This window comes from Rhinatrema bivittatum, unplaced genomic scaffold, assembly GCF_901001135.1.
Source record: "Rhinatrema bivittatum unplaced genomic scaffold, aRhiBiv1.1, whole genome shotgun sequence".
Classification (NCBI taxonomy): Eukaryota; Metazoa; Chordata; class Amphibia; order Gymnophiona; family Rhinatrematidae; genus Rhinatrema; species Rhinatrema bivittatum.
This window is the reverse complement of record NW_021821468.1, coordinates 1-23,708: the sequence shown is the minus strand read 5'-3', so window position 1 is coordinate 23,708 and position 23,708 is coordinate 1.

Genomic DNA, 23,708 nt, shown 5'->3' with positions numbered 1-23,708 from the left:
TTTTATTGGGAGCCAGTGTAGTGAAATAAGTGTAGGAGTAATGTGATTGTGTTTTTTAGTTCCAGTGAGTATTCTGGTGGCTGTATTTTGGAGGATTTGGAGTGGTCGGATGGTGGTGAGAGGTAAGTTGAATAGTAGGGAGTTGCAGTAGTCTAGGTTGGAGAAGATGAGTAGTTGAAGGGCCGTTCTGAAGTTGTTGGGGTATAGGAAAGGTTTTAGATGGCGTAGGGTTAGGAGTTTGTGATATCTGCTTTGATTTTAGAAATGATGTGGTTCTTGAAGGATAGTTCATTGTCAATTGTGACTCCTAGGTTGCGGGCATGAGTGACAGGTGAGATTGCAGCTTTTTGGTTCATTAAGTTGAGAGTTGGTAGTTGAGGAGCGTTGTTCTTTCTGTCCAGTATGATTATTTCTGTCTTATCGAAGTTTAGGATGAGTTTCATGTTGGTTAGTAGTTTTATTTTGATGAGGTAAGTGGCTGTTTTTTTGTAGGTGTCTTCCAGAGTGTTGTGTATTGCGATTAATATTTGGATATCATCCGCATATATGAAGTGGGTCCGTTTAAGGTTTGTGAGCAGGTGGCATATCGGGAGCAGATAGGGCGGAGCCTTGGGGAACTCCGGTGTCAAGGTTTATTTTCTTTGAGAGGGTGTCGTTGATCGACACTTGGTAGGTTCTTTGTGATAGATAGGATGAGAACCATTGTAAGGTTTTTTCTTTTGCACCAATTTCGGAGAGACGGTCAATCATGATTGAGTGGTTTACTGTGTTGAAGACTGCTGATAGGTCAAGTAGGACTATAAGGTAGCTGTGTCCATTTTCAAAGCCTTTGAGCATGGTGTCATTTAATGATAGGAGTAGTGACTCAGTAATCAGGTGTTTCCTGAAGCCAAATTGCGTGGGGAGTAGGATGTTTTCTTCTAGGTGGTCACTGAGTTGGGAGTGGACGATTTTTTCGATAATTTTGGCAATGAATGGAAGGTTTGATATGGGTCAGTAGTTTAGTGGGTTTTCTGGATCAAGGTTGGTCTTTTTCAGGATGGGTTTGATAATTGCTGATTTTAGGCAGTTGGGGTAGTTTTCTTCTGTGAGGGATAGGTTTACAATGTCGGTTAACATTATTAAATGTTGCTATAAAATTGTTAGAGGAAATTTTAGCTGAAAGATGTAATAGTGTGAGCCTGGCTTTAATCTCTATAGATCAAACAGGCTTTGTCAAGAAGTGACATAGGATGCAAAATGTTGTATAGCTAATTGCTGCACTTTCACAAAATATTTCTAAGACAAGCTTGATTTTAGGCCTGGACGCAGAAAAAGCATTTGACTCCGTGATATGGAGCTGCATGTTTTGGGCGCTAAAACAATATGACAGTAATTTTTGAAAAAGTTGCGCATGCACACATATACATGTATATGCTGGCTTGCACCAAAGGATATGGCCATTTTATACAAGCGTATATGAACACATGGTATAAAACAGGCTACACGAGCATACATGTGCACAATTTTATATGGATGTGCAAATGCTGCCTCTATTGCATAAGTAGAGGATTTTAGTAGACATGCTTGCTGACGCAATTACCAATTTCCCCTGTTCTATCCCAGTTCGCCCAGGAAAAGGATTGGACTTCCTAATCCACCTAGTTAATTAGCCTCCCTGTTAACCCCTACCCTTATAATCCTCTGACTAGCACAATTTATTTTTTCTTTTTAGTATTTCTGTGCATATCTCCCTGCTTTGGCGTGTGCCAGGCTTTTAAAATTTACCCTTATGGTTTTCAAGGCCATAATGGATTGGCTTACCACATTATATTCTAATCCTGGCTGAATATATTAATTAATGGGATGTATCATGCTGTATTAAATTGAAAGGTGGGGTGCATCAGGACTACCCTCTTTTGCCAATCCTATTTATCTTAGTTGTAGTGGCCCTGGCTATTGCATCAGATTAAAGATTTCCAGGGTTTGTAGGTGGGCTCATCAGTTTTGAAAATAGCTACTTTTACCAATGATATAATTTTATTTCTGGTGAATGCACGAAAGGAGATAACTTTTCCCAATTTCACTTTTTTAGGGCTAAAGAAACTTTGATAAATCAGAAGCCCTATCCTTAGATAATAATCTTCAAGAATCCTGGCAAGGCCCTTTCTTAAATGTGCTTGAGGGTAAGTTGAAATTCCTGGGAGTGTGGATTCCTCAGGATCTTGGCAAATGTATGTGCTGAACGTCAAAGAGGTTATCTTACAAATTAAAACACTATTGGTCATATGGGAAAGCGTCTAGTTATCATTGATGAGTAGTTGTGCACTATTAAAAAATGGTAATTATGCCTAAGCTCTTATATAAGCTTCAAATTCTTTCTTGATGTCTTAGCAAACAAGATTTGGGTTTGCTGCACTCAGTTTTCTTCGGCTTTATCTGGAAGGGTAAGAGAGCAAGGGTTAGATATGACAAACTCTTGTGTAGTAAAGATCTGGCTGGATTAGATTTGCCAATAAGATTTTACAGTGCATACCATCAGTTCTGTTTTATTTGGAAGTGGTACTTGGAGGGTTAGGGCTGTTCAGCTTGGAGAAGAGACGGCTGAGGGGGGATATGATAGAGGTCTTTAAGATCATGAGAGGTCTTGAACGAGTAGATGTGACTCGGTTATTTACACTTTCGAATAATAGAAGGACTAGGGGGCATTCATGAAGTTAGCAAGTAACACATTTAAGACTAATCGGAGAAAATTATTTTTCACTCAACGCACAATAAAGCTCTGGAATTTGTTGCCAGAGAAGGTAGTTAGTGCAGTTAGTGTAGCTGGGTTCAAAAAAGGTTTGGATAACTTCTTGGAGGAGAAGTCCATTAATAGCTATTAATCAATTATACTTCGGGAATAGCCACTGCCATTAATTGCATCAGTAGCATGGGTTCTTCTTAGTGTTTGGGTAATTGCCAGGTTCTTGTGGCCTGGTTTTTGGCCTCTGTTGGAAACAGGATGCTGGGCTTGATGGACCCTTGGTCTGTCCCAGCATGGCAATTTCTTATGTTCTTATTGCACTGGAAGTTTGCTGTTGGATTTACTGTAGCCATAGTCGCCACTCTATCTTATGCATATACATGCTGCCAATATGCCACTAATAGCAAAAGAGAATATTTTAATTCAGGGCTGCTATGCTGGCATGGTGTTGGTTCAGAAGCTGGTGGGGGTTGGATCAAAAGACTTCTATGCTCCTACCTTTTGTTGGCAACTGATTTTTATTTCTGATTTAGAACAAGAGCCCTTTCAAGAGTGTGTGGGTGGAAGTGGGGGAGGGCTAAAACAAAGCATAGTTGTTTGATTCTGGGAGTGTAACTATTGAGGGCATTCTTATAAGTGAATGAGATGTATAATCTCCCAAACTCTCACTTATATGCCTTCCTACAAATAAGACAGTACTTGGTATCCATACTTTGAACAGAAGAATTAACTCTAGCAGCTGTAAATGTAGAGTCCCGTCTATGACCATCCCACTCCCCGTGCTCCTACTGCCGCCATCACCTCTTACTGACCCATAGCCATATATGTGTAAATTCTTAGTAAATGGAATAACAACAAACACAGATCTCAGATAAAAAGGGCCACAGCTTTATTAACAAAATACCCGGACAGGTAGGGCAGTTGCCAAGACCAGGCTATGCCACCACTTCCACTGCAATAACCAAGCAAGGCAGCAACCAAGACCAGGCGACCCCCACCGCAACAACAAAGCAAAGCAGCATTGAACCTGGGCCCCTCCCAAAGTAAAGGGGGTTCCAGCATATGGAATGCCCGCCCTGCGCTGCCCAAGGTGTCAGTTGACTGCTGACTTGGACCGTGATGCCCACCTGCACCATGTCCAAAATGCCCCTACTGGTCTGGGTAACCACCACAGGTATGAGGTAGGGCATACCCTTGCCTCTTGCCCCCCCCCCCCCCCACCAACATGACTGTGACCAACATCATTCCCCAACAACCATGCCTCCAGGGCTACCTACAGGGCATTGTTGAATATCTCATAGCCCGACCTAAACAAATCTTGATATTGGACAATTGCCCATTTGTGCCTTATGTGGTGATGACCCAGCTTGCAGGTCTGTACACCGATGTGCCATTAACCTTATTGTGTCCCCTTTTCTATGGTCTTGAATCGTTCAAGTTTGGATGAGGAATAATATTCAGCCACAAGAATTAAGTATGCAGTAACTAAATAGATAACTCAGGCAAGTAGTTCTTGATCCTCATAATTCGCTGCTTGTTTGACAGTTCACCCAGGGCGTAGGCCCCCCACATGCGTAATAATGGCATCTGGAGCTTTCATTGAATCTCTTGAGCACTGAAGAAGGGGCAACAAATGGGCAATTGTCCAATATCTTGATAAGGAGCATTAGCGATGCACCTGCCACGTCCTGCAAAAGTATGCCACAGGTACCCGATGAACTTGCTCGTGCATTAAGCTCCAGAAGACCAGCAAGACAAGAGGTTGGTTTCAAAGTGAAAGTTTATATGAATGCCAAGAGCCACCCATATAGTCACCAGCAGGTTGTTTGTAATTGAAGCCATGTATGCGTAGTCGGGCCCAGCTTTCTCGACTAACAGGAAGGACTACTTCCTACCCGCACCTTTTCAAAAGGAAAGCCAGACCTGCTAGATGTCCAGTCACAGGGTCTCTGTATGGTCCAGTTTCCTTGGCCGAACAGATGTACCTACCATCAGGTTTTCTGGCTCTGGGACTGCTATCCGAGTTGGCAAAATACCAGGGCAGACCACCACCACTTCCGCTGCAACACCAAGTGCAGGCGGCATTGAGAACCAAGACCATCCTGCCTGGCTCCTGCAGTAGGCTGATCATGTGCAACTAGCATAACCTAGCTCGTAGCAGCTCTCTCAGCAGTTCTGCTAAGCACGGACACTTAGCATATTGATGGTTGATTGTTGCACCAGAATATGATTTGCTTATTCTGTTGCACTAGAATATAATTTGCTCATTCTGCAGCATCATTTCCAGAAGTACTAGAGCAATTTGTATGGGAAATAACTCTAGGAATGTGATGTTCCGAGTTAGTCCTACCTCCCCCTGAGTATCCGTCCCAGATGCGGCGGACACGTCTACAGGCAATACTGCCCAAAAACACATCCTTCGAAGGCATCAGAGTGTTTATATAAATCCCTGCTGGAAAGAGGAAGCTCCTGCCACCAAGATACCTGTCGAAGTTGGCCAGGAAGGATATCCAAAATAGGGATGTTGTTGTGCATGGGTTTTGATATCCTAATGAAGTGATCAGGCCTGTGTGCACCTGTGGTCACCACAGCCAGTCTTCTGAGGAAGACTCTTCCTGAGGGTATCGCGCCAAATGCAAAATTTGGCCGCCCACAATGAGTTGTCAGTCGCCCTTGCTGCTTTGCTCAATCTATCCCACAACTTCGCCACTTTATCATCCCATAATTCGGATGTCATTCCCTCTGAGTTGGGCTCGATGCCCAAGAAATGGGTACAGTTGGTGCGACCTTTGATCTTCTTTTGAAATTGGTTGCTGTTTTAGCCTCTACTACTTGCTCCAGATGTTATCGATCACCCCACCAGGAGGGCGGAGTAGCAATCTGTTGTAATCTGACTCCTGTAGAAGAGAGGAGTTTAGCACTCTGTTATGGAAGGTATGCTTGCATATTTAAACTATTCTTTGCTGGTGCTGTTCATTTGGGGTAAAAAAAAACAAAACACACAAACTGTAACCTTTACTGCTTTGTTCTGTTTTTTCAACTTTACCAGGCTCTGCCACAGCTGAACCGATTGCTTTCAAATTTGGACACAAGCTTCACCTCACATACGGCAAGGTTCTTCTACACTTACATTACATATATGTCACACCGGGGGCTGGTGGTAAAGTTTTAATATTTGGTTCCACAAAACAGCGACATCTGCTGGACGTAAGCGCAAGCTCTTACACCTTGCACAAACGCTCACACCCCACACACACGTGACCAATGTTTGGGATTCACACACCCTCCGACCAGACACAAATCCACCCTCCTCACACCCCCCCCCCGCACACATGCCAATTGTACTTACTTCACACACCCTCCCAAAACACACAAAAACCCACAAAATTCCAGCATGCTACACCGGGAGGCCACTAACATGTCACATGTTTGCAATTCCCACACCCTACAAACTCACACAAAAACACCCTCCTCACACCCCCCATGCACCTGACTTTTCTACCTACTGCCCACACCCTCCGAACGCACGCAAAACGGCAGAATAGTTCGGGCTGCTCTAGCGGGGGGGCAACAGCGCTCTGTGACACATCGCATACACTACGGCCATCGGCTGCCAGCAATCAAAATGGCGCCGACGGCTCTGTCCCTTACTAGGACACTTGGGGACGCCAATGGCGGCAGTAGCCCGTGTGACATAGTAAGGACTCGGGCCCGTCGATGCCATTTTCTGGACTGGCAACCGGCGCACCTTCGCCCTTACTATCTGAGCGAGACGACCGCTCCCATTGCTCCACCCTACTGACAGAGTAAGTTCTAACAGCCATCAGAGACAATTTCAATGCTGGCTGCCAAGGCCCAGGCGCCAATACTTCCATGCCAGAACGAACACACACTCCACAGACTACCATTTTTGACAGGTATCGGCGGGCCTGCAAGGGGGGGGGGGCGTGGGGATGTTCTTGCATCCATGTTCTGGGGGGGGGGGCAGGGGGCGGTTATCCCCATTCTCTTTTCTTTCTTTTCCACTTAACCTGGCTCTGCCACTGCAACGCGTGGCCGGGTACAGCTAGTTCAATATACATACTGTTGCAAAATAAAAATTATATTAAAGAATAATCTGTATTACAAGCACTGAACTACCCAGTGTTCTTCTTGGAAATGTGGAAAAAAGAGCTGACTTCCCTGCTGGTCAGCTGTTGGTGATCGAAAGAGAATAATGACCTGAAGCAACTGAAACATGGTAATAAGCATAAAAAAATAAAGATAAAAAAAGAGTGTGCTCTCCATTTCTTCTGCTGGTGAAAAGATATGACTAAGAACCAGACCCAAGTAATTGTGTTCTTTGAGTAATTATAACTAGTTATGGAGATGAAACATGATGCTCTGCATATGAATTTCATACAATTGCTTTTATCAAACAAGTCAGAATAGATAGTTGCTAATACAGAGACACTTTTTGAATACATTCTTGAGTTCTTTCCAGGCAAACATATTGTTCAGTTTTACTTTTGTATAGGACTTTACAAAAGGCCCAAGAGAGAACTGATAATTCATCAGACCTGGTATATGTCTCTATTGACAGGTACAGATTGTATACAGCTGGAAGTGAGTCAGTATAGCTCTTGAAGCATTTGTACGTTTTATTACAGGCTGCTGCTTTTGTTGTCTGAGGGACTACAGTGTTATATGTTGTCCATTACAAATCCAAAATATGTGGGCCTATGTTTCCTTTTGGCAGTACTCTACTCCTAAAATTCTTAAATCCATATTTTGAGGATACAGTTCATATAGGTTAAAAAAATAAAGGAGATTTGGTTCTCAGCTGAGAGAAGGCAAAACCAATTCTTAAATTGTGCTACAGTACAGAAACTTAGTTTACTTTGCCTAGAATTGTGTGTAGGCCACTTTTGACAAATGCTTAATTAACACTGATGCTTAATTAACATTTTCCCTCTATTCAAGCAAAGCTCACTCATCTTTAAAGATGAAATCTCCAAGGAGGCAGAGTAATGATCTTTATCAACTATACAGTGATTGTAAGTGATTTCTAGGAGAACTGGTTCTTGGTAGGGCCACTCCATTACAAAAGTGAAGGGGTGGGGTCCAAAATTATACTTTGGGTAAGCGCAGTAATAGAAACTAGGGATGTGCAGCCAAAAGAATTTCGTTGCATTCGTGATATGTATTCGTCGGGGCTCATTTCCGTTGCATTCGGACGTATGGAGAATCCGATACGTCGATATGTGAATTCGTTTTCCGGTTCCCATTAAAGTCAATGGGGGAAGGATTTCCAGCCTATTTTTGGCTGCAGAATTGGGGTGTTATTATCAATTTTGATGAAACTTCTGGGGAGCAATCATCACAACAACAAAAGAGCTCCAAGGTACTTAGACTGTGGCAAAGTGGCACCAAAGTGGCATGAATAGCCTAAGGCACTGTAAAAGGGGTACCAGAAGTGGCAAGAGTGCTTTAACAGAGGCACAAAGCAGCAGTGAGAGTGTCAAAAACACACCACAGCTTCAAAAGAGAGCACCGATAGCAGATGCATGAACCATCGAAGACAGTACGGCAGGTAAAGCGGCAAGACAAGTGGCATTGACATCCAACAGGACAATGAAGGAGGAACATAGCAAGCAGATAGACTAGCACCAACACACTGAGGAACCATGATAGTGGCAAGAACACCACAAGGAGTTAAGTGAGTCATCTGGTGTATGGCAGCAAAGCAGAGTGGCAGAAAGCTGATCGGGGCAAGACAGGCTGGCAGAGTGGAGGTAGTCTGGTCCCTGTGGTTTTGATAGGGGAAAAACAGGCTGGCCCAGGAGAGAGTTCCCTTTCCTTTGTGCAGGAAAGGACTCCCTAGAACGGGTTCACCCCTAGAGTGGGGTGTTTCCGTTGGCGTCTAATGAATACCCAGAAGCTACTGACTGTACTTACACACTTCAGCTGATGACAAAGGAACTTGAAGAGCTCTCAGAAATAAGAAAACTGCTACTCAAGTCCAAATCTACAATATCAACCTATGTTGACTTTGTACCGTACAGTGCCTCTGTAAACAATGGGAACACAGAGGATGAACTAGAGTACAACTACCACCAGTTTTCTATAGCATTAGAAACATTAATGTAGCAACTAAGAAACATCTTGGGAAAATGGCCCGTATTATGAACGTCATGAAAACTATATCCTAGCTCCAAGCTGGACAGACAGGCACAGCGTTAGAGGTCGAGCCCTGGTAGGGACATAAGGCCTGGACGGACAGGCAAAACAGTCGAGGACAGAGATCAATCCCACCCAGGGACATAAGGCCTGGATGAACAGGCACAGCAATCGAGGTCAAACACTTGAAGGAACACAAGGCCTGGACTGACAGGCAAAGCAGTCTAGGTCAAACACTTGAAGGAACACAAGGCCTGGATCAACAGGCACAGCAATGGAGGTCAAACACTTGTAGGAACACAAGACCTGGACTGACAGGCAAAGCAGTTGCGGTCAAACACTTGTAGGAACACAAGGCCTGGACTGACAGGCAAAGCAGTCGAGGACAGAGATCAATCCCACCTAGGGACATAAGGCCTGGATGAACAGGCACAGCAATCGAGGTCAAACACTTGAAGGAACACAAGGCCTGGACTGACAGGCAAAGCAGTCAAGGACAGAGGTCAATCCCGTCCTAGGGACATAAGGCCTGGATGAACAGGCACAGCAATCGAGGTCAAACACTTGAAGGAACACAAGGCCTGGACTGACAGGCACAGCAATCGAGGTCAAACACTTGAAGGAACACAAGGCCTGGACTGACAGGCAAAGCAGTCGAGGTCAAACACTTGAAGGAACACAAGGCCTGGATGAACAGGCACAGCAATTGAGGTCAAACACTTGTAGGAACACAAGGCCTGGACTGACAGGCAAAGCAGTCGAGGACAGAGGTCAATCCCACCTAGGGACATAAGGCCTGTCACTGAGTAGTAACACTGCCCACTGTCACGGTGCCTGGCTGTGCACTAATGTGTGTGGCGTGCCCACAGAAGATGCTTGCTTGTAAGCACAAAAGAAGCACACTCCCTGGGCACTTGACCGCACAGACCCACTCAATAACAAGGTTCAGTCTGTTAAAAATGCCCACTGTCCACTATCAAGGTGCCTGGCTGTGCACTAATGTGTGTGGCGTGTACACAGAAGCTGCTTGCTTGTAAGCACAAAAGAGGCAGACTCCCTGCGCACTTGATCGCACAGACCCACTCCATAACAAGGTTCAGTCTGTTAAAAATGCCCACTGTCCACTATCAAGGTGCCTGGCTGTGCACTAATGTGTGTGGCGTGCACACAGAAGCTGCTTGCTTGTAAGCACAAAAGAGGCAGACTCCCTGGGCACTTGACTACACAGACCCAACCAAATACTTAGGATCAGTCTGTTAAAAGTACCCACTGTCACGGTGCCTGGCTGTGCACTAATGTGTGTGGTGTGTACACAGAAGCTGCTTGCTTGTAAGCACAATAGAGGCACACTCCCATGGCACTTGACTGCACAGACCCAGCCTGTTAAACTGCCCAGTGAAGCCCAGTGCACTGAGTGACTAAGTAATTGGAATTTTAAAAAGCAGGAAATTTTGTCACTCCAGAAAAATGGATGAAATTGAAAATAATATATCTCGCCAAGCCAGCCCAACACCCTAAATGGTGGTCAGTGCTAGCTGACCTAGCACAGCTTCTCTTCTCAGTCAGAGATGACCAAAATAAACAGCTTGAAAGAAACATAAGAACATAAGAAAATGCCATACTGGGTCAGACCAAGGGTCCATCAAGCCCAGCATCCTGTTTCCAACAGTGGCCAATCCAGGCCATAAGAACCTGGCAAGTACCCAAAAACTAAGTCTATTCCATGTAACCATTGCTAATGGCAGTGGCTAATCTCTAAGTGAACTTAATAGCAGGTAATGGACTTCTCCTCCAAGAACTTATCCAATCCTTTTTTAAACACACCTATACTAACTGCATGAACCACATTCTCTGGCAACAAATTCCAGAGTTTAATTGTGCGTTGAGTAAAAAAGAACTTTCTCCGATTAGTTTTAAATGTGCCCCATGCTAACTTCATGGAGTGTCCCCTAGTCTTTCTACTATCCGAAAGAGTAAATAACCGATTCACATCTACCCGTTCTAGACCTCTCATGATTTTAAACACCTCTATCATATCCCCCCTCAGTCGTCTCTTCTCCAAGCTGAAAAGTCCTAACCTCTTTAGTCTTTCCTCATAGGGGAGTTGTTCCATTCCCCTTATCATTTTGGTAGCCCTTCTCTGTACCTTCTCCATCGCAATTATATCTTTTTTGAGATGCGGCGACCAGAATTGTACACAGTATTCAAGGTGCGGTCTCACCATGGAGCGATACAGAGGCATTATGACATTTTCCGTTTTATTCATCATTCCTTTTCTAATAATTCCCAACATTCTGTTTGCTTTTTTGACTGCCGCAGCACACTGAACCGACGATTTCAATGTGTTATCCACTATGACACCTAGATCTCTTTCTTGGGTTGTAGCACCTAATATGGAACCCAACATTGTGTAATTATAGCATGGGTTATTTTTCCCTATATGCATCACCTTGCACTTATCCACGTTAAATTTCATCTGCCATTTGGATGCCCAATTTTCCAGTCTCACAAGGTCTTCCTGCAATTTATCACAATCTGCTTGTGATTTAACTACTCTGAACAATTTTGTGTCATCTGCAAATTTGATTATCTCACTCGTCGTATTTCTTTCCAGATCATTTATAAATATATTGAACAGTAAGGGTCCCAATACAGATCCCTGAGGCACTCCACTGTCCACTCCCTTCCACTGAGAAAATTGCCCATTTAATCCTACTCTCTGTTTCCTGTCTTTTAGCCAGTTTGCAATCCACGAAAGGACATCGCCACCTATCCCATGACTTTTTACTTTTCCTAGAAGCCTCTCATGAGGAACTTTGTCAAACGCCTTCTGAAAATCCAAGTATACTACATCTACCGGTTCACCTTTATCCACATGTTTATTAACTCCTTCAAAAAAGTGAAGCAGATTTGTGAGGCAAGACTTGCCCTGGTTAAAGCCATGCTGACTTTGTTCCATTAAACCATGTCTTTCTATATGTTCTGTGATTTTGATGTTTAGAACACTTTCCACTATTTTTCCTGGCACTGAAGTCAGGCTAACCGGTCTGTAGTTTCCCGGATCGCCCCTGGAGCCCTTTTTAAATATTGGGGTTACATTTGCTATCCTCCAGTCTTCAGGTACAATAGATGATTTTAATGATAAGTTACAAATTTTTACTAATAGGTCTGAAATTTCATTTTTTAGTTCCTTCAGAACTCTGGGGTGTATACCATCCGGTCCAGGTGATTTACTACTCTTCAGTTTGTCAATCAGGCCTACCACATCTTCTAGGTTCACCGTGATTTGATTCAGTCCATCTGAATCATTACCCATGAAAACCTTCTCCATTACGGGTACCTCCCCAACATCCTCTTCAGTAAACACCGAAGCAAAGAAATCATTTAATCTTTCCGCGATGGCCTTATCTTCTCTAAGTGCCCCTTTAACCCCTCGATCATCTAACGGTCCAACTGACTCCCTCACAGGCTTTCTGCTTTGGATATATTTAAAAAAGTTTTTACTGTGAGTTTTTGCCTCTACAGCCAACTTCTTTTCAAATTCTCTCTTAGCCTGTCTTATCAATGTCTTACATTTAACTTGCCAATGTTTATGCTTTATCCTATTTTCTTCTGTTGGATCCTTCTTCCAATTTTTGAATGAAGATCTTTTGGCTAAAATAGCTTCTTTCACCTCCCCTTTTAACCATGCCGGTAATCGTTTTGCCTTCTTTCCACCTTTCTTAATGTGTGGAATACATCTGGACTGTGCTTCTAGAATGGTATTTTTTAACAATGACCACGCCTCTTGGACATTTTTTACTTTTGTAGCTGCTCCTTTCAGTTTTTTTCTAACAATTTTTCTCATTTTATCAAAGTTTCCCTTTTGAAAGTTTAGCACGAGAGCCTTGGATTTGCACACTGTTCCTTTTCCAGTCATTAAATCAAATTTGATCATATTATGATCACTATTGCCAAGCGGCCCCACCACCGTTACCTCTCTCACCAAGTCCTGTGCTCCACTGAGAATTAGATCTAAAATTGCTCCCTCTCTCGTCGGTTCCTGAACCAATTGCTCCATAAATCGTTTATTCCATCCAAGAACGTTATCTCTCTAGCGTGACCCGATGATACATTTACCCAGTCTATATTGGGGTAATTGAAGTCTCCCATTATTACTGCACTACCAATTTGGTTAGCTTCCCTAATTTCTCTTAGCATTTCACTGTCCATCTCACCATCTTGACCAGGTGGATGGTAGTATACCCCTATCACTGTAGTCTTCCCTGATACACAAGGGATTTCTACCCATAAAGATTCAATTTTGTATTTAGTCTCATGCAGGATGTTTATCCTGTTGGACTCTATGCCATCCCGGACATAAAGCGCCACACCTCCTCCCAACTGCTCCTCTCTGTCATTGCGATATAATTTGTACCCCGATATAGCACTGTCCCATTGGTTATCCTCTTTCCACCATGTCTCTGAGATGCCAATTAAGTCTATGTCATCATTTACTGCTATACATTCTAATTCTCCCATCTTACTTCTTAGACTTCTGGCATTAGCATACAAACATTTCAAAGTTTGTTTTTTGTTTGTATTTTTATTCTGCTTTTTAAGTGATAGGGATAAGTTAGAATTTTTTAGCTCAGGTGAGTTTTTAGTTACAGGCATTTGGACTACTTTTCTAATTATTGGAACCTCACTGTCGGGATGCCCTAATTCTAATGCATCATTAGTATCCTTTAAAGATACATCTCTCCGAACCATGCGCTGCTGAGCGACTGTCGGCTTTCCCCTTTGTTCTAGTTTAAAAGCTGCTCTATCTCCTTTTTAAAGGTTAGCGCCAGCAGTCTGGTTCCACCCTGGTTAAGGTGGAGCCCATCCCTTCGGAAGAGACTCCCCCTTCCCCAAAAGTTTCCCCAGTTCCTAACAAAACTGAATCCCTCTTCCTTGCACCATCGTCTCATCCACGCATTGAGACTCCGGAGCTCTGCCTGCCTCTGGTGACCTGCTCGTGGAACAGGGAGCATTTCAGAGAATGCTACCCTGGAGGTTCTGGATTTAATCTTTCTACCTAAGAGCCTAAATTTGGCTTCCAGAACCTCCCTCCCACATTTTCCTATGTCGTTGGTGCCCACGTGTACCACTACAGCCGGCTCCTCCCCAGCACTGTCTAAAATCCTATCTAGGTGATGCGTGAGGTCCGCCACCTTCGCACCAGGTAGGCATGTTACCATGTTAACAGGACTAGCTGTAGCTGACCCTGGCACTGCAGCAAAACACAGAATAATTTTCTTTCCTTTACTAGCCTATCTCTCTTAGTTCAGCCTCCTCCCTCTTCCACCCAGCCCACCTCCTCACAACATCGCTGGAAATAAGTGCGTGGCTGCTCGTGCTGATTTTTATATAGTGCTGGCTCATCAGTAAAATCGACAGAGTGCACTGAATGACAGCGCGATTGGCTGCATTCAGTGCATGTCAGAAAATGTCAGCGTGGATAAGCTGCATTCCGGTATCCATGCCGACCTGTCCGACCCTTTCCTGTGAGTCACTGTGACTCACAGGAAAGGGTCAGGCAGATTGGCATGGTTACCGCAGGGGAGCTGCCATTTTGTGCAAATCTTAGGTAGCTAGTAGCTAATGGGGGCGAAGAAAAGCACGCGCCGCTGGGCACACCGAATTAAACAGAAAATACGTTAAATACGTGGGGAGTTGCGATGCGTTTTGCCTCCCCACGTATTTAACGGATAGGACAAAATATGTTGCGGATCGCCAATATGTCGAAAACGGATGCACACCCCTAATAGAAACACAGTCATAGAAAGATTGTTTACAAGTTCACATTGTAAATGTGAACTCAGTAATAGGACTTACAAAGTCAAAATCAATAATAAAGAGTCTCCCCTAACAAAATCTAATCTTGGCGTACCACAAGGATCTTCTTTATCCCCAACCCTCTTCAACATATACCTCCTCCCCCTCTGCCAAATGTTAACAGATCTCAATCTAATTCATTATCTGTACGCAGACAACGTACAGATTCTAATCCCCATAACAGATTCAATAGCAAAAGCGCTCACCCATTGGAATAACTGCCTACTTTCCATCACCAATCTACTCAATAGCTTAAACTTGGTCCTTAACGCTTCTAAGACAGAGCTTCTCCTCATCTCCTCAAATGATAATATCCATCAACCAACATCACTCAACGCTCACATCACATGTAAACAGGTGAGAGATCTTGGGGTGATTCTAGACAACCGACTAAACCTCAGGAAAATGGTCAACACAACAACGAAAGATTGCTTTTACAGATTACAGGTCCTAAAACGACTTAAACCTCTCTTATTCTTCCACGACTTCAGGACAGTCCTCCAAGCGTTACTGTTCTCCAAAATAGACTACTGCAGCGCCCTGCTACTAGGACTTCCCAAATCCTCTACTAAACCGCTGCAGATGATTCAAAATGCGGCAGCAAGATTGTTAACCAGTACCAGCCGCCACGATCACATATCACCCATTCTCAGGAATCTACATTGGCTACCAGTAAATTACAGAATTCTTTACAAATCAATCACCTTAATCCATAAAACTATCCATCATCAACTTCAACTTGACCTGGAAATACCTCTTAAACTCTATTCTTCTATCAGACCAACTAGAGACATGTACAAAGGCACTCTGAATGTTCCCCCCACTAAAGCCTCACGCCTCGCTATGACCAAAGACAGAGCCTTTTCAATAGCAGGCCCATCGATCTGGAACAGTATCCCATCAAACCTCAGACTGGAGCCATGCCTTTTAACTTTCAGAAAAGGACTTAAGACCTGGCTCTTTCAACAAGCCTTCCCTGAACCAGACAATCAATAGTTGGCCTTCATTGCTACTCGGTCTGGCACTCCATTTTTCAATGAAGGAATAAATGGACTCTGAGTCATTAAGGTTAAAACACCGTCTAAGTTTTTAACTTGTACTTTCTATGGTAAAATTTCTTTTACCGGCCTATCTTCCTTCCAGCTTGTTGCAAGCTTCCAAGTTCTCTCCCCTTGTTGATTGTAATTTTTGACTTATTCCTACTTATTGTTATCTTTCGTTTACGTGGATTTGTTACTCTTGTTGTTTTTCCCTTTTGTTAATCTGTAAACCGATCCGATATGGTAATTTACTATGAAGGTCGGTATAAAAAACTGTTAAATAAATAAATAAATAAATGTATCTTAACATTTATTTCCCTCATGGCTCAATCGTTTTGCTATCCTTAGATACTATAGATTCAAGAGCTATGAATGAAGAATAGTTTGTTGCAAATTATGCTAAAAATATCTTCCATCATTCATCTAAAACTGTCCTAGTATTGTATACTTGTCATAAGAGGTGGCAAATGGAACACTAACAGGCCGATACAGTAAAAGTTGCGGGAGAGCGGGCGAGTGTCCAGGCCACTCTCCTGTGCACGCGATTCAGTATTCAAATGAGGGCCCGTGGTAAAAAGAGGCGCTAGGGACACTAGCACGTCCCTAGTGCCTTTTTTTTGACAGGAGCGGCGGCTGTCAGTGAGTTTGACAGCTGACACTCAATTTTGCCTGTGTCGGTTCTCAAACCTGCTGACAGCAGGTTTGAGAACCTGCTGTCAGCCCGGCTGACTTAAAAATTTTTTTTTCTTTTTAATTATTTTTTACTATTGGGACATCCGACTTAATATTGCCATGATATTAAGTCGGAGGGTACACTTTCCTGGTGCTGGCAGAAACTAACTCCTACCTTTGGGTAGGCGCTAATTTCTGAAAGTAAAATGTGCAGCTTGGCTACACATTTTACTTACTGAATTGCGTGGGAATAGGGCCATCAACATGCATTTGCATATTGCGGGCGCTATTAGTTTCGGGGTGGGGGGTGGGGGGGGGTTGCCACGTGTTTTTGACGCGGGTTAATAGTGCGCACTGTACTGTATCAGCCTGTAAGACGGGTAGGCAGCTCTGGTCCTGGAGTGCCACAACCAGATCTTGTTTTCAGGATGTCCACAATGAATATTCATGAGAGATACTTGCAAACAACGGAGGCACTGCATGCATAATAGTTCAAGGATATTGATTGTGGATATCCTGAAAACCAGACCTGGTTGTAGCACTCCAGGACTGATGTTACCTACTCCTATCCTGAGGCTTATAATACTTGCCCAGGCATTTAATTGCTTTGCAAGTTTCTATTTCCAGTAGCATAATTCTATACTTATAGCAATTTTGTTAAAGGCAAAGAAGTAAAAGTGGGAGTCTCAGTTTTTTCTAATAAAATATTCAGATTTTTCTTTAGATGGTACTGTTAGGCTAACTAATGCTTTTTTGTATTAGATCGGGGGAAGACCTAACACAATTTGTACCTAAATACGGTAGTTAATTTCAGCGCTTCTTCCATGAAGTTCTTTTTTAGAGCTTGGGCCTCCTGCTTTTTAATTCTGAGGCATGCCTAAGCTGAGCCATTTAAATAGTTTTAATACTTTTAATAGCAGTTAAAAACTAGTAGAGTTCTGAATATATTGTGGTCAGGAAAGTAGCATGGTGGGTGATAGCATTAGAGAAGTGAATCATGGAGCAACTAGGTGCTTTTATATGTTAAAGTTTCTGTCAGCAGGAAATTAAGGCTCCCTGTCTGCAGTGCCAAATCTAGTCATCAAGCATATTGACTTTTGTCTGAAAGAAAAGAGGTGGTCTGAAGCTACAAAACTCAATCTGCTAGCAGATCAGCAAAACAGAGACTGAAAGTGTAAGAAAGCTTTTCAGTAGACAAGAACATGATGTTGGGTAAAACTGGGGCAATGAAGAGTAGTGAGCAGAGAACAGCAAGGACATTACATTAAAAATCAAATACAACATCAAAATGCAAATTGCATTTTTTACTTTTTAGCAAGTACATATAATTTAAAATATAACTAATAGAAGCTGTGATATATGGTGCTGAGCTGCACATTATCACTGTTGCCTGTCCCTGGAGCCTTGGAGAAAAACAGATTAAAGATATAAAAAAAATTTGCTCAAGGAAAAGGTATTGTGTGGCATCATGTAAAAGAAAATAGCAATTGATGAAAGATTAGGGGCTTTAACAAATCACATATACCAGAAATTATATGAATGTTTCATATAGTACTAACCTCAAATAATTCGGTTTTGAGCCAATTTATCCAACCCATATTGTTTAATTATTGGTCCAAAGTCCCAAATACATCATGGTTTTGCAAAACAATTTTTAAATGCAAAAAGTGCAAAATGAACAATTGGTGTCTGGGAGGTATTCAGTTTTTAGATTACTTTTACGAATGGGGGGGCCGATGCAAAAACATGAGTGTTAAAACTGTGCACTGAATATCAACAACACACAGTTTAACACTCAAGGTAATTTTTTTAAAACTCCTGATGCAGTAAATTACTGTTATGCTACTGCAGCGGGAGTTTAAAAATGCACACAACCAGAAAATTGCACACAGAAAAGGCTTAGTACATAGAAAAACAAGTTTATGCGCAGAAAACATCCGGGTGGATTTTCAAAGCCCTGCTCGCGTAAATCCGCACGGATTTACACGAGCAGGGCCTTGCGCGCCGGCGGCCTATTTTCCATAGGCCGCCAGCGCGCGCAGAACCCCGGGACGTGTGTGGGTCCTGGGGTTTTCGGAAGGGGCGTGTCGGGGGCGGGACCCGATGACGCGGCGTTTCGGGGGCAGGGTGCGGCGTTTCGGGGGCGGGACTGGGGTGTGGCGCTGGCCCGGGGGCGTGGTCCAGGCCTTCGGACCAGCCCTGGGGTCGGAGCACGGCGCACGTAGATTTATGTCTGCTTCTCGCAGGCGTAAATCTACGGACAAAGGTAAGGGGGGGTGGGTTAGGTAGAGGAAGGGAGGGGAAGGTGAGGGGAGGGCGAAAGAGAGTTCCCTCCAAGGCCGCTCCGATTTTGGAGTGGCCTCGGAGGGAACGGAGACAGGCTGCGCGGCTCGGCGCGCGCCGGCTGCCCAAAATCGGCAGCCTTGCGCACGCCGATCCAGGATTTTAGAAGATACGCGTGGCTACGCGCGTATCTTATAAAATCCAGCGTACTTTTGTTTGCGCCTGGTGCGCAAACAAAAATACGCGAACGCGCTTTTTAAAAAAATCTACCCCATAGTTTATGCACCCAAATCACATTTTCTATGAATGAAATATTTATGCCTAGAAAGCATTTTTTGGGCACATAAATCATATTTTATGTATGGAAAACATGCTTTTGGTGAATAAAACATGCTTTCTATGCATAAAATTCTAACTATAGCTTCCGCCCTCCAGAACTCCAGCTTCCTTTTGTAGAATGACATTAATGCTGGAAAAGTTACTCCACCTTAGACTAGGAACTAAATTTTAAGTTTCCAATTCTAAGAAAACAGGAGCTAAGCCAGAGCACCTCTCTCCATTGGGAAGTAATACCTAATGTCATCATTAGCATGGAATTTCCATGCAAGGGTGCTAACTTAAATGCACAATGTTGTTTGCATGTTTTTTGTGTAGAAAACTCCTTGCTGCATTGGCAATAGAGTTTGCGTATAAAAAAAAATGTGCACACAGCTGAGGGTTAAACTGTGTCCTGTGCTGAGTGCACCTTTTTCCATTAGCCCCAATTGGAGAGGTCGAACATCTAAGATCTAAAATCACCATCTACTAAGGCCTCAGAAGTGTGACATCAGAAGGTATCAATGTACAGCTTTCACACTGGCTTGCAACATCTACACTACTGACTTGGGATGGATTTTGATGTCTATTTTATATTTAGTCAACTTCATTTTCGGTTTCTATTTTTTCATATTTTTCCTGGGAGTTTTACGACAAAACCATAAACAAGAAAAAATTTGTGAAAAAAAAAGACTATTTCTCCAGATATCAGAGTTTATTTTGGTAGACAGAAGCCAGGACAATAAAATAAGTAGATTCTCCCACCCACCCACTCAGCAGCTTCCCCATCTTTACCCTATTCCCTGCCTAGCATGTCCTCCCCTCCCCCACCAAGAATCTCCCTCTTCCTCCTCTCCAGCACTGTTCATCTTTACCAGTAGTGGCTTCTTTTCTGAGGGTCCTGCATACTGCAGCACTGCATTTCTGCTTTTGTGCGGTGCTAGGGAGCTTGCTAGAAAGTGCCTTTGGTGGGCAGGGCCTGCTTCAAATGCTGCATTGGTGGCACCAGACAGCAGGCACGTTGGCTCCTTGGTGGATAAGGAGGTGATATATGAAAGGCCACATCAGCAGCGCTGGAGGTTGAGCACTTTCACTGGTTGGGGGTAGACTTGAAACTGCATGTGCTTTGGCACACAATGGCTGGAGGCCTTGAAATACTGCACCTGCATTGCTGGAGCTGCTTCTTTAATTATCCTAAAATTAGGGTGAAAATCCAGTTAAACTGATTGCCACCTTTGGAAATATTTGGGTATTTATGAGTAAAAAATTGGTTTAAACTGAAAACTAAGAACTTTGTAGGTTTTCTGTTAGCTGCTGAGAATTTATGATTGAGCAAGATACACATTTTTAAATAAATACATGTCTACTTCAGGCTCTTCCTTTACAAAATAATTCCTAATTGTTTAATGGAAGCCTACATGGCTTATGAGAAATTACAGAACTTTATTTCCATGCATGACAGCATTGTGTCTTGCACAATAATGCAAGAACAAGCATTGACTTCTGTAAACCTTTGGATTGGAAAATCCTGTGTGTTTAAATGCAGAAGTATTTTTGAAGTGTTCGTTTATGCTGGTGTCTGTCCTCTGTTGCTGCTGCTCCTCTTGTCTCAGTTGCTCTTTCCTATGTGCTACATTTCCCATAACTGCTCCTGTTGCAGCAGTTCCTTCTGTAATTCCCAATGCTTCCTGTTAGCTGAGCCTTTTCAATAGTATGTAAGCTACAAAGCTAACTCTTGGCCAGGGACAGGTGTTAAAAATTAGGGGTTAGTATGCATTCACTTATTAAATCGTGTAGAAGAGCACACCATATTGTTTAGCATATACTTGATGCTACCTCATTTTCATATATTTTATTTACATGCCATACTGTATTTGTTAATTTTAGTGCATACATGCTAATGTCTTTGCTGACTGATTTAGTATGCATACTGAGCTATTAGTAGAGAGATAGGCAACTTTGGTTCTTGAGTGCTGTGAACAGGTCTGTTTTCAGGATATCCACCATGAATATGCATGAGATCTATTTGCATACAAGGGAGGTAGTGCATGCATCTCTCTCTCAAGCATATTTATGGTGAATATCCTGAAAACCCAACCTGTTTGTGGCTCTTGAGGACTATAGTTGCCAACCCAGATGTTAGTGCATGGCACACAATTTGTAGTGCATGCTAAATGGTCTTAGTGTACACAGTCTTTGTTGCCATTCTGCTCTCCTTAGTAGCTTCTTACTGTCAGGCCGATATAGTAAAGTGTGCGGGAGAGCCGGAGCTCTGAGGCGAGCGCCCGCTCTCCCAATGTGCGCCCAGGCACCTTTCCTGGGCACGTGATTCAGTATTCAAATGAGGGCCCGCGCTAATAAGGAGGCGCTAGGGGCACTAGTGCGTCCCTAGCGCCTCCTTATTGGCAGAAGCGGCGGCTGCCAGGGGGTTGGACAGCTGCCTTTGGCAGGAGTTAATTTCTGAAAGTAAAATGTGCAGCTTGGCCGCATATTTTACTATCTGTATTGAGTGTGACTAACTAATAGGCTCATCAACATGCATTTGCATGTGATGCATGCAATTAGTTTCGGTGGGGTTGGCCGCGCGTTTTCCACGTGGAAAATGTGCGTCCAAGCGGGGGCTAACGGTGTGCTCGACCTGAGCGCACGGTTCTGTATCGGCCTATGTGTTTGAGCATTCTCTGCAGGTCTAGATGAGGCTTTCTCAGTGTGCACCAAGTTCCTTAGTGTAAAGGACAGATCTCTTTTTCACTACATATGCAGGAGTAAATAAAAGTTGTTTTGCTGAGAGTGAGCACTGGGCTGCTAATTGTCTGGAACTCTTCTTGATGAATGGTCAAGCTTAAGGCTGCCAAGTCAGTCAAACCCTGCCTTCCTCCCTCATGATCCTCATCCAAAACCCCCCACAAAACATCTCTCCCATTCACCTCAAGTATATTGTGAAGCAGTTATGCGGGATGGTCCTGAATCTGCCACCTGCACTCACTCATGGAGTATTGGGATTGTGATCTGGTGGTGTTATGAAGAGATTACCCTGGCTCATACATCCCATGCTTCTTAAGTGAATGCTGCTGCTGTGTTGGAGAGAAACTAGAAAAAGAGTTGTGAAGGGAGAGGCAGGCAGTTGACAGGTTATCTTGTTGTTTTCAAGGTCTTATTAGCCACTGGCTGCTGGCCTCCAGCCTTCTTTACTTAAAACCAACCAGGTTAGCCAACTAACAGCCATTTAGCAACCCTAGTCACTCTACCTCATTCACTGTCTGTCTGCATCCTTCCTGCTGGAAGAAGGCAAAGGAGAGAAAATCTTGGGCAATTAAGTATAAGTAACTTTTCAAACATCTAACTTCTACAAATAAAAATTGAGGTTTGTAGCCGCATTCTATGAGTACAACAACTAAAGACTACCCTTCCCAGCAATATAAATAAATACAACTGATTCTGGGGCAAGAGGGAAGCCCATTCTTTGTGTGTGTGTGTGTGTGTCTGAGGGGGGGAGGGGGAACGGACGGACATTTCTCTAGAAATAGAAAGGAAAGGTTATTGCATGACCAGCCCAGTACAGAACATCATAAAAAGAGAGACTGGCACAGGAGAAAACTACTATCCTTATATACCATTCACACCTGTATAGAGAAATAAAGGGAAGAAAAAAGTGAAATAAACCCCCAAAAGGGATAAAGGGTATAGTCAATTCCTTACAATATTTCTGTACTAGTTTTCTACTTCCATAACCTGGAAAGGCTTCAGCAGCCCCTAGAGCTGTCATCTTTGATGGATTGAGCCAGATAGACAAAGTATTTTCCCTATAGATACAAAATGGGAAAAACCCTTTAGTGATATCTGGCTTATTTACTTTTCATCTCATATTATGGGATCTCAATAAGCCAGCCTACAATCACAAATCAGTGAATCCAACTAGCCACTAAATATTCATACTGTGGGTGGGATTAAGATAATGAATTACAATTTTTAAACCCAGCTCTAGATATTAGTGAAAACAGTAATGACTGGCCTTATATAGTCTAAGCCAATGTTTCCAACCAGCATGCTGCGGCGAACTTCAGTTTCTCTTTCTACTACAAAGCTGGCCTGCAGTATATTCCTCCCACCAGCAGGGGAGTCAGAGCAGTGCTTAACTGCTGCTTCCACTTTCTCCCCTGCTGGCTCTCTCTGTAATTGAAACTGCACTGGGCCCTTTAGGCCCACAAGTCCTGCTGTTCCCTTGCAGTTCCCAGTACAGAGGGGCAACAGGCAGAGGAGAAAGCAAGCACCAGGTAAGTACTGCTGGAAGAGGCAGCTGCAAGAAGCTGGGGGTGTTGGGGAGAGGGAAGGGAAGGAAAGAGAAAGTATTGATGCCAAGAAGGGAAGAGGGTAAGAAAGGGAATGTAATTGGAGGGGGTGGAGTGAGAGGGTAGGAAATGGAAGGTGATAGAAATTATGTCAGGGGGTGGAGGGAGAGGTAGGAAGGGGATGGTGTTGATGCCAGGAGGGTGGAGGGAGAGAGCATGGAGGGGAAGGTGATGGTGATGAGTCCAGTGGGGTGAAAGGAGAGAGAAGGGAGGGGAAGGTGATAATACCAGGGGATGAGGGGAGAGAAAAGGAAAAAGAAGGTGATGATGCAAGGGGTAGAGGGGAGAGAAAAGGGAAGAGAAGGT